Raw genomic sequence first — 15,008 nt, 5'->3', positions numbered from 1 at the left:
TCAACCCTGCCTGAGAACAGAACAGCAGAAAGTATATTAGTATGTTTTATTTCCTTGTTTTCATCTGTGTTAGCTGCCCTAATAAAAGCACTGGCTCTTACAGACCTCACCTTTTCTCTTTGTCATCTGTAGTGCTGAATTCAGAGGCAAAGAGGGGATGTGTTGTACCCCACCACAGGGTTAATTTATCTGAGGAAAAGAATTTATTGCTCATGGGATCTTTCTTGTGCACCTGACTCTATGTTAAATCTCAAAATTACATCAACACCAACCTTGGTTTCTGCTTTAGGGATGTCAACAGAAAGGTGAAAATCTAATGTGGGCATAATCTGAAATAGAGCAAGTAAAATAATTCTATCTTGGACAATTTTTGCAGTAATTCCCTCATTTTATAAAATGTTATGGAGTTAATGGATGTAGGAGCAGATCAACCTAAATGAAATATTTTCTCTTAAATGTGAAAATATTTAAATCCAGGAATGCCTGCAGTGCCTGGTGGGAATTTGAAAGCTCACAATTTGTGCTTCTAGAATTCTCTGTGGCTGGATTGCCACACACCTGAAAACCCAGAAACCTCTACCACAGGCTGCCCTCCCTCCTCCTGCCAGAAAGGCCCAACCATGGAGTTATATTATGGACAGGGAGCTCAACTGAGAGAGAAGGGTAAAGCTACAAACCTTCAAACTCTGCCCTTCCAGCACCCAAGTATTTGTTTGTCCTTACTCCCTCCCCTAAACATGAAAATAATATTGAAACAATCCCATGATAACTGTTTTGTATTCCTTTGATTTCTGACTAGGTCAAACTCAAGGCAGATTTTAGAGGGGTAAGAAAGTGTTAATACAAATAAAAGAGAAAGAAAGAAAATGGTAGGATTTTACTTTTTGGAAACCGATTTTTTTTACTGTGTCCAAACCAGGCAGTTTTGGAATTTTGAATTTCACTTTTGCAAGGTCCATGTGAGAAAGAAAGAAAGAATGTGCTTCAGTAAATATTCCCCAGTAACTTGTTCACCAGCTTGTTTCCATTGTCTCATGCTAGGTCCAGCCCAGCCCCAGTATTCTCTTGGCTGTTATCTAGTCCAAGTTTTACTCCAATTCGATACAAATTCCTTTTAGCTAAGCTGTCAGAGCATTTTCCTGAGCAAACACAAATCAAATATCTTATCTGAGCTAAGTCCGTGCTCTTGACTACCACACAAACTTGAGACATGAGAGGATGTTTGCTGTTACTGAAGGCACCTGACAACCCCTATTAGTGTCACCTAATGAAATGTATTTGTGGTTCATGTCAGGTTTTTTTTTTTTCCTTCCAAAAACAAACTCTTATTATTTTCTGCTGAGCCATCAGCCTTGCCTTTTTTAAACAAGAGCTCATCTGCCTTTATGGTTCTGATTTGCAAGATACCCATAAAACTTGAAGCAAATATTTGCTCTGCATTACACAAAACAGGAATTTAATTACTTGTTTTATATCTTCTTGATATCTTTTTTTAACATCTCCAAAAATAAAACATGATGGCAGCAATGAAACATACCTTCCCAAATGTCTGCATTCATTACTGGTACCAATAATCATACCAGTACCAATAAGGCCCTGATTCAGCAGAGTTCTCAAGTGCCTGCCCTAATTTTAAGGACAAATAGTCATATGAAGTCAGTTAATAATTTTTCATATCTATGTTTTAGAGCCTTTCATTGCTGCCAGTGCTGCTGATCCAGCCAGGCTGTTCCCAGTTACAAAGAGTGTGGCTTTCTTGGGAAGCCTGTCTCGGAGTTTTGTTAAGTCAGGAGTTACTAAATTATGCAATGTTTAACCAATTCTTCTTCATGAGGCAAACGCTGCTCCCATGGAAGTCTGCAGCAACATTTCCTGCTCTCAGTTATAACAGAAATAGGCTCCAGTGGAACAGATTATGAGAATTTTATTCATTTCACTAGGGATGTTGACTACTTAGACACACAAGAGGGTAGAATACTTTTCCTTTCATCAATAAGATAAACATTTCTCTGGAAAAATAAATGGTTGTTACGCTGTAAATGTTACCACTGGGCATCATGTCCCAGTGGTGCAAATCCATAGCCCCTTCATATCAGTGTGGAAATGCAGGCTGCTGAACCAGAAGAGATGCTGAATGGCAGCGGGGTGGGGAAGAGACGGGGAAGGATGTCTCTGGTTCAGCCACTTTTAGAATGCAATGGAGCGATAATGTCAGAACAAGCTGTACTTTTTAGGAGCAATCATTCATTCACTACTGTCAGCATCGCTGTAACCTATAGCAAATGCATCTATTCAGTGTTCTCGTGCGACCCAAGTGTGGGGAAGGGAACTTCAAACCAAACTGTCAGGTTTGTGCTTCGCGAGTTTGACAGCAAACCCACTCACCAAGTCTGATGGTAGTGTAAATATATACTGGGAAATAGAGCCGTCACTGACAGACTCACCAAACCCAGACTCTCCTTTTGGAGCAGACCTTCTCCAAGATAAATGGTGTATAATGCAGCCAAGGGAGCCAGTTTGCACAGGGATCTTTTAAAAAGGTGTAGCCCATGTGCCTGTTGTGAGCTTGCTGAGTTTGGTTTGCATGGTTTGATGGAAGGAGTGACCCAGATGCAGGTGATTGTTTTCACAGACACAAACAATGCGTGTATATCCTTCCCCTCTAAGTTTCAAGAAGGCTTTTATCATAGTTAGTGCCCATGAGTGGCATTGCTGTAAGTAGCAGAGGGGGAACAGAATCACTGTCACTGCAGGATCAAAACTGGGTTGCACTTTGTGGCTGCAGCAGCAGATTTGGGTGAAAGCAAGGTGGACTGAAGAATGCTCCTGGAGAATATTTTCTCTACACACAGCAGGAGCTTTTTCCTGCCTCAACAACTACCTTAGAAAGGGAAAGGGAGAAGAGTCACCAAGCAAGTCCATTGATCCTGTCTATCCTTACTTGGCAGGATCAAAGTGAATCACTAACAATTAACTGTCTTTAAAACAAATCTCTGTCAGAGCCCATACAAGACTGTTTCTGTGTGAGATGAAGGAAGCCTGAATTAAACCCTGCCAAACATCAGGGCACAGCTATAGTTCTGCTGCTGGCCAAGTTGGGATTGAGTCTGCAAACAGTCTGCCTGGAGATCAGTGCTGTGATGTGTGCTGGGCTGGGTTTCCCCAGAGCACTGCCTTGCTGACAACTCCCAACAACATCAGTGGAATGTGGTGAAGGGCCCCAAATAACTGAGAGCTGCTGGAGGAGCCAGAGCTCCTGACTGACATCCCTCTATTCATCTTGGGAGACAGTGCAGGGTGGGAAGCACTTGTACATCCTTATGGTATTTTTATGTGGATATCGTTGCCTCCTAGATTTGATTTTCATTGATGAAGTGCAATTTATGTAATGTGTAGAAAGGTCTGATACCACTGTGCTCCAAGGGAAACTGCAGCTGGAAGCATGACCGTGTTCCCTTTCAGGCTAATTGAGTAGGAAAAATGCAACAAGCTCAAAGGAGGGGAGAGAGAAGTGTTCCCTGATTCATGCAGGTGTGAAAAAACGAGGTTCACTTTCTCAATAAATTTTAAGAGATAGATTTAATAAAAATTAAGACAATTAGGAGATAAAAAAGCAAAGTACAGCCGGCCGGGTGACTTGGAATTCAGCTAAATCCACACCCTGCTATATCAGAGACATTCGTTAAACACCCTTTCTATTGCATCAGTTTGTTGAATATTCATATTTTTCCATAAACTGGTTTCCATATTCCAGGAACTGTTTTGCATGGTCCCTCCTTGGATCCGCCTTTTTAGAGCATGTGTGTTTCATGGTTGTGTCTTCATTATCACCTCCAGCTCGGGCCTTGCTCCATACTTTGTTCAGATAGTAGATGCTGATAGTTGGTATATCAGTAGCAGAGTCTCTTATACATGTTCACTGGATGTTATCCCGACCAAACAGACAGTTTAAGCATATTACATCAACTACTACCACTATGCCTAATCTTATTTTACTAATAGCAGAAATAAAAAACTTATATCGTATATCCTCACCACAATGTTATCAATCATACAGCACACATCTTGCAAAAGGCAACTTTATAATATACATTTATAACACGGGAAGGACAGCACTCCCCATGTCACCTGCCCGGTGGCTCTTTAGGCAGACTCACGGCTGCATGGGCGCACTAAGCCTGGCTTTTCCAGCTCTGGAGGGGTGCTAAGACAAAAACCCCAATTTCCATTGTGGAGATCCATCACTGCTGTAGTGTCCCGAGGCAGGCTCGGAGTGTGTGGAGCTGTGTGAGCTCCTCAGGTCTGGCCCAGGGCTGACCTCAGCCTGCCCAGCTCGGGTCAGCCCCATTGAGCCCCAACAAAGCCATTGACACGGGGCTCCGCGGGCCCCCGAGCGCCAGTCACAGCCCATTTTGCCGCATAATGCCGGATCCTCCTGTGAAACAGGACTCTGTTTGGGCTTTGCCATCCCAGCTCGGCCTTGCATAGCAACTGCCAGGCTGAAATCCCAGCCAGCCCAACCAGGGTTCAACAATCCAGGGCTGGAATTGCTGAATATCCACACGGGTGGCTTTGAGACGCCCCTGGGGCTGTGCAGATAGAGGTGGGCGTGCGACACACACAGGTCTGGGCTCCTGAAGGGAAGAAATAAAAAGTGTGATTGATTCCATTTTAAAAAATCCAGGGGGCTAAAATAGCCGCCTTGAAAATGTCAATACCTCTTTAAATGTGGGTGGCATGTAAATCACAACCGCATATGCAAAGAGCGACAAAGATTTAAAGAGTGCTGGGGCGAAATGAGTTTACAGGCTTGCGTAAGGGACTGAGCAACACCCGGGAAGGAATTATTTTAACCACCAGGATGGTAACAGTCCTTAGATCCCAACTCCAGGGTGCAATTTTTAAATTTTTTTTTTTTTTTTTTCTCCAAGACCATCTATTTTTATGAAAATAATTTTAAAATAAGTTTGACATTTTGCGCTAGGCGCTGTTGAGAAATTCCTTATATAACATTAGCTCAGCAAAATATTAAAAGCTTTGCCGGGCTAAATTTGAGTGCGACTGTTTGTTCCACTTACTGGGGGTCCCTCCTCTGTCCCCTCCCCCTGGTCCTCTTTTCCACGTTGAAAAAATAAAATATAGGTACGGCAAACTGTTACAAACCTAAATTCCGCAGCCATAAATACTGCAGCAAATAATCTTTTACACCCTCCCTTCCCTTCCTCCTCCCTGAAATGTATTTGAAACACAATTACTGTGTTTAATGATTCAATTTGTGAAGACTTTGTCACTAGGACAATGAAAGTGGCTCAAGTGTGATAAAGCAAACATACCAATAAACCTTGTTTTTATTGATTTGTAGGACGCTCAATTGTCTGGGAGAAACAGAGAGAGCTGACATCACCCCCTGGTCCCCCTGGAATGCAGTGATAAGTGTCAGCCTATTTTTCTTACAGGCAATTTCTCTGGCTATGTGATGTCTGGCTGCAAATTTAAAGTAAATGACATTCCACAATCTGTTAGGGATGGGGGGTGTGGGGGGTGTGGGGAGGTGGTGAAGTCTGCATTATTTGTTTTAGAATTTAAAATAATTTTGTGTCTGAAAATTTCACCAGTGTCTAGACAAGATGTATTGCTTGCCTGCTGAAAATATTGAAATTTTGTAATGTACAGCCGACAAAACCACTTTCATAGTAAACATACAGATTCAATTTAAGATTTTTAGGCTCCTTTTTACAACATATTATATTATTATTACCGCTGGGGGAGCCAGATTAAATCTAATTCAGGTAGTCAAACACAGTACCACTCTGTGCAGGCCAAGTTGTCACAGCATTTTCTTTAAAAGCCTCTTAAGCATTTCAATATTTTGCATTTTGTTGTATTTCAGCCCTAATGCAGCAGCACATCTGAAGGGGACAGTGCTGGGGCAGCTGTGAATACACACACAGGGGGATCACACCAGCAACGTGAGCAGTGTCCTTTACTTTCCTTAGTCTATTTGAAAAGGCTGGGCAGAGAATTTTAGGAATTTGAATACCCACCACTGCACAGAAAGACCTTGGGTAGAGGAATCACTTGATCCATGGTCTCTGTCTCATCAATGAGACATTTTGCAATTTCAGGGAAGTTGAGTTTTGTACCTACAGTAAAATTGAAATTGATCACAAAACACTGAATTTCTTTCATGAACATTAATAAATCTTTTTCATTTTCCTTCCTTTACTCAAATGCAAGGTTATCTTAAATCAAAAACTGCCTGGGATGTTTTAAGGCAAAAAAATATTTGCAACTACTTGTTTTCTCGTTTAATCTATTCAGCATATGCTCCCCAAAGTGTACAGCTTGTGTGGAGATAAGAGTGTGCATGTGGAGTTAGCTCCCTTCAGCTGGTGGATGGGCAAGAGGCAATAAAGAAATATTTTTGTCCTAGTGGGAGATTTGAAGATCTGCTGTGGATTTTCAGTTTCTAAGGAATGGAAAACATGTCTGATTGAATTTCAGTCATATTCTGTTACATATGTAGGTTTTTGTCTAGCAATCTCAAAGCATATATAATACATTATAGCATATTCATCAGCCTGGATAGACAATATTATTATTTTTCTTGGGGCTTAAATAGGATCCAGATTTGGTATGTGAGTATTTACTTAACTTGAAAATATATTATTTGGACATATTTAAGTACATCAACAGAAGCTTGATGAAATGTTTTTGCTATTCAAGCTCATTAAAAAAGAAAAACTCCTGGAAGAAAAGCTTGTCTTAAAAACAAATTAATTCCATAATTGTTCCTTTATTATAAAATTATACTTCCTAAAGTCAGGAAAAAAGGCTTTCTGACAGCAACATTCACCACAAAGATGCTGGATAAGAGCAAAATAATCCAGGCCATGAACACTGAATTCAAAGGCTGGGTTTGTCCTCTGTCTGTATTTGTTTGACTGTTTTGGTCACAGGTATCAGGCTCTCTACAGGCCCCTCTCTTTCCCCAGGAAACAAAATGAGTTTGTCACGTTCCAGCCACCAGCCTGACTCACAATTAAAGGCAAAACCCTGTAACAAAGAGAGGCACAGCTCAGTCACCAGGGGCTGTGGAGCTGATTGTTGTGTGAGAAAGTACCAGAATTTTGGTAGCCTTTAACAAATCTCCCTCTTCAATTCTTTAATGCTCACGTTTTTACTGTAGTGAGAAAAGCTTACAGCTTTCTTCAAGCTTCTTAGTGACTTCCCCCTGTTCCTTATTAAGAGTTTTGTGTTTCCAGCATTTCCAAATGCCAGTTCTCAAAAATCATGAGCCAGGCCTGGGAAAAAGAAATTATGAGTTTGGCTTAAACCAATGTACTTTGAATTCCTTTTATTTGCCTTCTCTCTTTGGAGCTGTTAAGGATACTGGCACTTCATCTTTTCAGGCTTCTTTCCACAGCTTTGAGAAGTGGAAATATAACTTTTTAAAATGAAAGATGAGATTGCTTTGCAATGCATGAATCTGGCAGCTGGGGCTTTAAAAAAAGCAAACCCATGAACTATCGTGAGACTTGCAGTTCAGAGTAGGGTTTGAATTGCTTTTGGATATTAATGCTGGTTCCACATTTTGAATGTGTCAAATTCTGACTTTGTGAGGAGATGGTGATTAGAAACTATTTTGCACATCACACTATTATCTTATCTATCAGCTGTGCCAAGACAGTCCACACTATACAAACACTGTCTCTCTGACCCTGTCCCATTACTCAAATTGTACAAACTCCCCATCTTTCTAGCAGAAAGTTTTCCCTCATACCTCACCTGTTAAGTAGTTGCCCAGTCTTCCAATCCTTCCCACCAGAGGATGGATAATTCCTTTTTCCCTTTGCAGCAACTATTTACATATTTAGAGGAATATTGTTTTATCTGTCAGCCTTGTACTGTCTGAACTAAGCCCTCAGATCAAAGGTGTTGTGTTGTACTGCAGTTTAAAACCAGTTTACACATATTTCCCACTGGGGTGGTTTTAGTTCCACTGCTTTCAGTGTTGCCTTTGTCAGAATTAAGCCACAGCTATCCTGGATCCCTCATGGAAAGGCCCTGGCAGGGCTGTTCTTGCTTTACTGCCTTTTGCATTCTTCTTTTCAAACTGTATGCAGACTTTGGTTTTGTTTTACATTTAGTGTGTTTGAACAGACAAAATACCTTTGAAAAGATAACACTGACAAAATTATAGGGGTTTGCATGAGCTGGGTAAACACTGGAAGGAATACTTGTATCAGCAAAAAAAAAAAGTAGCAGATAAGCTTTGAACTTAGGAGAGTCTCATGTTGAGATACATCAGTGAGTAAACAAGAGGTTGGTGCTTTAAAAGAAAGTGAAAATAATTGGGGATGTGAGGGAGAACAGTCTTGAATTGAGGCATATTTCCCTACAAAGGTGATTTTTTTTTTACCAAAAACATGCAGGAAGGTATTCAGGTGCTTTCTAGGATGTTTTCATGCTGCTGGAACAGGGACTCCTGTGGGTAAAAAAAAAGAGGTGCAGATAAGCATTCCTTTTTGGAGAATTTAAGAGCTAACCCTCATTTCTTTGTACAGTGGTGGGAATAAAATACCTGATGGTGTAACTGGTGACTAATTAGAAGATGGGACTACCAAGGGACTTGAACCATTTGAAGTGTGACAAGCAGGAAATGGGTTGGCAGTGCTGGGACAGCTCAGACAGCCCTGGCTGGGCTGAGGTTAACGAGGCTGTTGTCCTGACAGATGTCATTTCACTGGAAGTTGTTGATCTCACCTTTGGAAAGATGCTCCAACTACCCTTTGGCACATGGCAGGGCCTTCAATTAGGGAATGCTCAAAAGCTCATCCAACCTTTGCAGCTTGTGGCCTCTCTTAATTGCTTTTTATTGTAAACTCGTGGTCAATATTTAATGAGGAAATTAATTACCAAACGGATGATAGAGGACTCCACATTGGGAGTAATTTTTTAAAAATTTTGTCCAGAGAACAAGGACTGTGGTTCTGCAATTCTTCTAACAGAGTGCTGCCATCAGAGGGAGAAAGTGTGAATAATTTAAAATTCAAACCTGATTTCAGGATCTTTGAGGAGTTTGTGCAAAACCAGAAAACTGAACTCATAGGATGCTCCTAAATCTTTTGCAGCAGTTTTTCAGCTTTGCAGTCTTCCTCTTGCTCATACACAGCCTGGCTGGATTCATCTCACCTACTGGAAGATGTCCACAGTGTGGCAACCCTGTATGAAACAGTCTTTCTACTTCTTTTGCACTCAGTGAAGAGAAAGAAACACGTCAAAGGTGATACCTGGACTTGCAGCTGGCCACTAAAAGAAGCTGGATGAACAAGTGTGATTGCCCATGGGCTATAAAGGAAGTCCAGCCAATGAATTCAGATGGATATACCTGCAATTAGGGACTGTTTAACCCTCCTTAGGTGCCTGTGCATGCAGGACCTTTCTCATTCAGCATTGCTCATTGGAGTGGGTGATACTCAGAGGTGCAAAGGCCCAGGTGCTGCACTGTGGCAGACCTGGGTTTGACACCTTCAAAGCTGCCTGCTGTGAATTTCAGGAATATTTTCCCCTTTAGGATCTGAGTGTTGAGCTTCTCCCTGGAGGGAAGAATAGCAGAGTTGTTCTGCAGAGCCTGGCAGGGCTGCCCTGGCTGACTCCTGGTTTACGTGCTGGTGCTGTAAATACATAATGTCCAAACCTTCTCCTGGCTACAGATCAGCTTTGGTGCATTGCAGCAACAAGAACTTCTTCCCCATCCTGTCTTCGTGTTTCTCTGAAGAAGCAAAGTTTGTAGCTTATAGTCATACTTGTAAAACTGAAGCCCAGTTACAATCTGCAACCAACTTTTATAGCTTGTTGTAAAGAGGACTACATTTTGTAATATAATTAGGGTATTTTAAAATTATCCTTTTTATATTTATTGTCGATCTTAAAACTGGTGATGATTAATTTATTTTTTCTAATCTAACTGATTGCATAATGTTGGAAGCTACAGAGGCTCTCATTTACAACTCTGTGTGTTGGGAAGAATCTGGAATCTCAGGGCTGTTCCCTCCCATTTGCTGGCTGCAAGGCAGACTGACAAAAGCAGCTTTCTTGCCAAAGTTCTACTGAGAATCTGCACCTCCCATTCCCAGTGAACCTGGAGTGGCCTTTGGCTTCCATGCTGGAACACACCCTGTGAGTCAAGTCAACGATTGGAAAAAAGCCTCTCAGGTTCCTTCTTTCCCAGTGCACAAGTCTCATATCAGGTCACAGAAAGGGTGGGAAGGTGAAAGGGAAGGGTCAGCAGACCTGGGAGCTCTGGAGAGCCACCAGCAGTTCCATCCTGGTGGCACTGACAGCACCCTCGGAGGCAGCATCATTCCACAGCCTCTCCTGCTGCTCCCGCTCCCAGCGTGGGATCTGTTGGATCAGCTGCACTATGGCAGAGGCCTTGGCACAGGGCTGGGAGTGAGGGATGTGTGTTTGTAACCACCAGCTGCCACCAGAGCCAGTTGTGCCACTTTCCCTCCCCACTGTGAGCCTGAACGTGTCCAGGGACGCGCCTCCAGGGCTGTGGTTTTCTCTGAGGTAGCTGAGTTTGTTGCTTTGCCTGCTGTACTTTTATTCCCTCCTTGCTGAGTGTCTGCAGGTTCCTGAGGGGCTGCTTTCTTTCTAGCTGGATTTTCTGGGTAGAGAGGACCTTAAAAGATTCTTACAAAATGCAACTGTTTTGCTCCTAGTAGCAGAGTGTCAAGTGAAGGCCACAGTAAATAATTTTAGATCTTTTCTGAATTTCACTGATGTGCTTTTCAAGTTTCCACTACATCTGTCTGATGTCCTTTGACCTTTCTAGAAAATCAGAAATAGAACTGCACAGGCAGTCCCTACTCAGCAAACAGTGTGTTTATAAAGCTGCAGTGTAGATGGATGTGCCTTAGTTAAAACATCAGTCTTCCTATAGGACTAATTGGCCCGATGCCAGTCCTTGAAGAATGAAGCTGTTCCAACATGTAATCAAGTAGCTCCTGTGGGCCCCCAACTGCTGCCTTAATACAGCCCTACCTGCCACCGTGGCGAGATGGTTTTCATTCCCAGCCAAGCAGAACAATCCCCCTTTGGAGAAGAGCAGCTTTGGAGTATAAATGTATTTGAGCTTTCTCCAGCCTTGGGGGAAGGGAGTCCGCACACTCTAAACAAATGGAGATTCTTATATCAATTGTTTGTGTCTTAATTATTGCAAAGGATAATGAAGGAATCCCACAGGGGCTTGGGCTGTAAAGCATTGAAGGACTTCATCGTTCACTCTGTGCTGGCAGGCTCAGGATTTGTGATGACAAGGCACTCTTCTCTGATCTCTTAGAGGATTTAACCTAGGCTTTATGAAGCCCGTGATAACTGGGTGTCACACACCAGGCACTTCTGGAGTCTGTGCACGTCCATATTTCCTTGCAGACAAAATTAAAAGACACTGGTGCATAATCCAAGTTAGTTGACCCCAACCTCTGCTGGCTCTGGGCAACAATGCTGTGCAGGAAATGCACTGAGATCATCACCTGCCCCCTGGTCCTTGGCTTTAGGGCAACCTTCTGCTATGATTAATTATCTCATAAGGTTACAAGGACTATGGGAAGGGGTAGCTGGCAATATTTTTCAGAGTTTCTGTGGCTGTCCTATTCAAAAAGCAAGTTGTTAACTACTAACTTCCCATTTCTTGCTCTTGGGACCAAAGATTTTTATCCACATGCACAAACAGCAAAAGAACAGGGACTGAAGGAGTTGCCCAGTCCAACTGTGCCCTGTGGCAAGATCAGCTTTACTTACATCACTCTTGATAGATGTTTGCCCAACCTTGCTTAAGTATTTCCATTGTCTCCTTCAAAGTTTCCTATTTCACACTCTGAGACATTAAGAGAAATAATGGAACTAGACCTAGAACAGCTTTTCAGGATATCCACTCAAAAAATGCTTCTAATTTGACAATGATTTCCTATTAAATATTCTGTTGCATAGTTTTGCAGCCTCTTGCATCCACTGCTGAGTTACTTGAAGCTCAAATTTCTGAGCTTGCCTATAAGATTGTCTCATGAGTCAGAGTCAAAAGACTTGCTTAAAACAAGCCATGACAACTGTTGTTTCTCCTCTATCCCTGAGCCTGTAATCCTGTCATGGAAAGAATAGAGCTTGGTTTGACATCATCTGTTCCCAGTAGCTGTATGTTTGTGCTTGCTGATTTTCTTGTTATCTTCTGTGAGTTTACAAGTGGTTTCATTCTTTTGTTTTGGTACCTGTGCAGAAGCTGAAATTTATTTTCCAGACAGTAATTTCCCAGTTCTTCATCTCCTGCTTTATGGTGGATGCTGTGCTGGCCTTCTGCCAGAACTCTGGCCCTTCCCCATCCCTTAGGAATCCTCAAAAACAACTGCTAACAACTCCTGAGATTGTTTCCAAAGTACCTGAGGTATATTGAAGCCAGCTGAGTAGAAAAGCCTGTAAAAAATATTAAAAATAAAATAAAATAAGACTCTTCCTAATCAAAACTTGTCCTCCATTGTCACATGTGGCAGCTGTGACAGTGTTGGCTCCTGGGCTGTCTGCCCAGCTCCAAAACAATTTGAGGTGGGTATCACTGTGCTGGCTGTCCCTCTGTCTGTCTCTAACACAGAGTTTTACTATTATTTCCCTTAAGATTATGCCTACAAACACCAGGATGCCCTTATTTTAGAGATTATGAATACATAAAGAGACAGTAGTTGCTCTGAAAAGTGTGGATCTATAGAGAGAAGAGTGGAAAAATACTACAACATACATGCAGGAGGTGTGAAACTGCATGGACAGGGAGAAATGGACAAGCTGGATACAGCCTTTGGTTTATGTGATTTTATTTTAATCCTTTAAAAAGTGCAATTCTTACTACCTGCAGTTGCTCAAGTGAGTTGAATACCTGTTACATCTGACAAGGAAGAAGAAATGTATTTTGTCAGATAAGACAAAGCTCCTACACATACAAGTCTGTGACAAAGATGCCCAATGTGTTTGTTAAGATGTATTTCCAAGTCCCACCTGGCTATCAGTCACCCAGCATGCCTCATATAAATTTGTGATTTCACTAAGAGGCACAAAATCTGATCAGAATGAAACAGTTTGTTCACCGAGTTTTGCTACATTTTTTGGAGGGGGAATGGTGTAAAATTAACCTCTTCTAGCTTGGGAATATCTATCTTTACCAGCATAGCTGCTTCCATAAGCAAATTTAAAGTAAAAATTCACTCAAATCTTCCTAAACCCTTTGGTTATTCACTCATTAACTCCACTGGGTGCTGGGATAAGCCCCCAAAGGCTCAGGCAGCAATTTGAGGTGAGGTAAAAGCTCTGCTCTGTGAGCTCGCACGCATTTGCCCATTCCTCTGAGTGCAGCTGCAGTGGTGTTTAATGCTGCATGTCAGAATGTACTTCCAAACTGCCTTGGAGTTTAGTAAAAATCCATTAAGCACTAAGTTTTCCTCTTTCTTGAAAGTGAAATCAGTTTAGCCTAGATATGTACTGAAAGGTGAACAGTCTCCTAATGTGTGCATGGGCACCCAGGCTCAGTGGGTGAGAAGCAGCTCCAACTCTCCTACTTTCTGTTGCTGTGGCTTGCAAGGCTGTGCAGAACTGGGAGGGAAAATATGTGCTCTGAACCTGGGCCAAAGCTGACTTAAAGACTTTAAAACTCTGAGTTGCTCTGAAATAAAACAATTGGGACATTAGTCATATGGAGACAGGGCTGCTCGTTCCAGTGTGTCACAAGATGGACTGAGCCAAGTGGTGCACATGACAAAACACCTCCACAGTTTCTGCCTCAGGCTTTTGGAAGATTAGGGCATTGAACAATGAAAGAAAGGTAAACAGGGATGAGATCTGGGGGGAAAAATTCTTTCTTAGTATAGGAGAAAGGAAAATGCCCAAAGGGTTCTCAAAGCCATTCCCTTGTTTTCAGTTCCTGTGTTTCCCCCAGAGGGTCCCTCTTCTGGAACCTTCCTCAGGCAGTTGGGTTCATGAGGGAAACAGTGTGCCCAGAAGAATCCACGTGGTGAGACTGAGCAGTGGATTTGCAGAGCGAGGACAAAACCTCACCTGGGTTTCTGAGGTGTGAAGGACAGCCAGACAACAAAAGCATGGAAAAAGCTGGAGATGGGAGATTTTGGACAGCTGTCCACCTTCCCTCTAATGTTCTTATGCAGCCATGTGTTTTAGATGTTCACAGGCCAGGCTGATCCTTGTGACTGCAGCTTGTGTCTGAACCATGAAGACCTTTTTGGGTTGAGTCTCCCAAGAGCTCTTCAAAGCCACGAGTGTCATGAGCCCAGGGCTGGAGGCACTGACTGGGCAGTGACCTTTGCTGCTCTGGCTGTGTGAGTATGGCACAAATGTGGAATCACACACATAAAAGGGACCGAATCAAAATTTAATCAACACTTATATTCTGTTCTCCCAACTTGTGCTCATTGTTTTATATCTGAGCATGCTGAAGCCTAGAGTGATTGAGGGGGCTTTGCTGTCATCGCGACTCAGCCTGCTCTTCATGCTGAGCACTTTGTGTTTCTCTGCCTGGAAAATTTCAAATAAAATGTCAGTCTGTGCATCTCATTAATCTGCTAACTACTAAGTTAAAGGTCTAAGTGTGTTTAAAAATGTAACATAGGTTGTAAGTTCAAGGATACAGTTAAGGTTAGAATCCTTTCCTCTGCTCCATCCATCCGTCCTGTCTGCCAGTCATCTCACTCTCGTGCAGTTGGAATCCAAATGAGCCTGATGCAGAAGGGCCAGGCTGGTACACTGGGTTAGCTTCAAAGCAGAAAGGAAGGTAGTTGAAGCAAAATCAATACTTTTGAAGGATAAAAGAGTTACAGAGCCTTTTTCCTTGAATACATCTGTCCGTGTGTCACAAGAAACCACTACCACCTTTGATGTTCATTTGGCAGCATTTGCAGCTGAATCTTCAGCCTGTGTCAGTCCAAGAGACACTGAACTCCATCTTCTCC

This window comes from Zosterops lateralis (genome assembly GCF_965231275.1).
Source record: "Zosterops lateralis genome assembly, chromosome: 16".
NCBI lineage: Eukaryota > Metazoa > Chordata > Aves > Passeriformes > Zosteropidae > Zosterops > Zosterops lateralis.
This window is presented reverse-complemented; position numbering follows the sequence as displayed.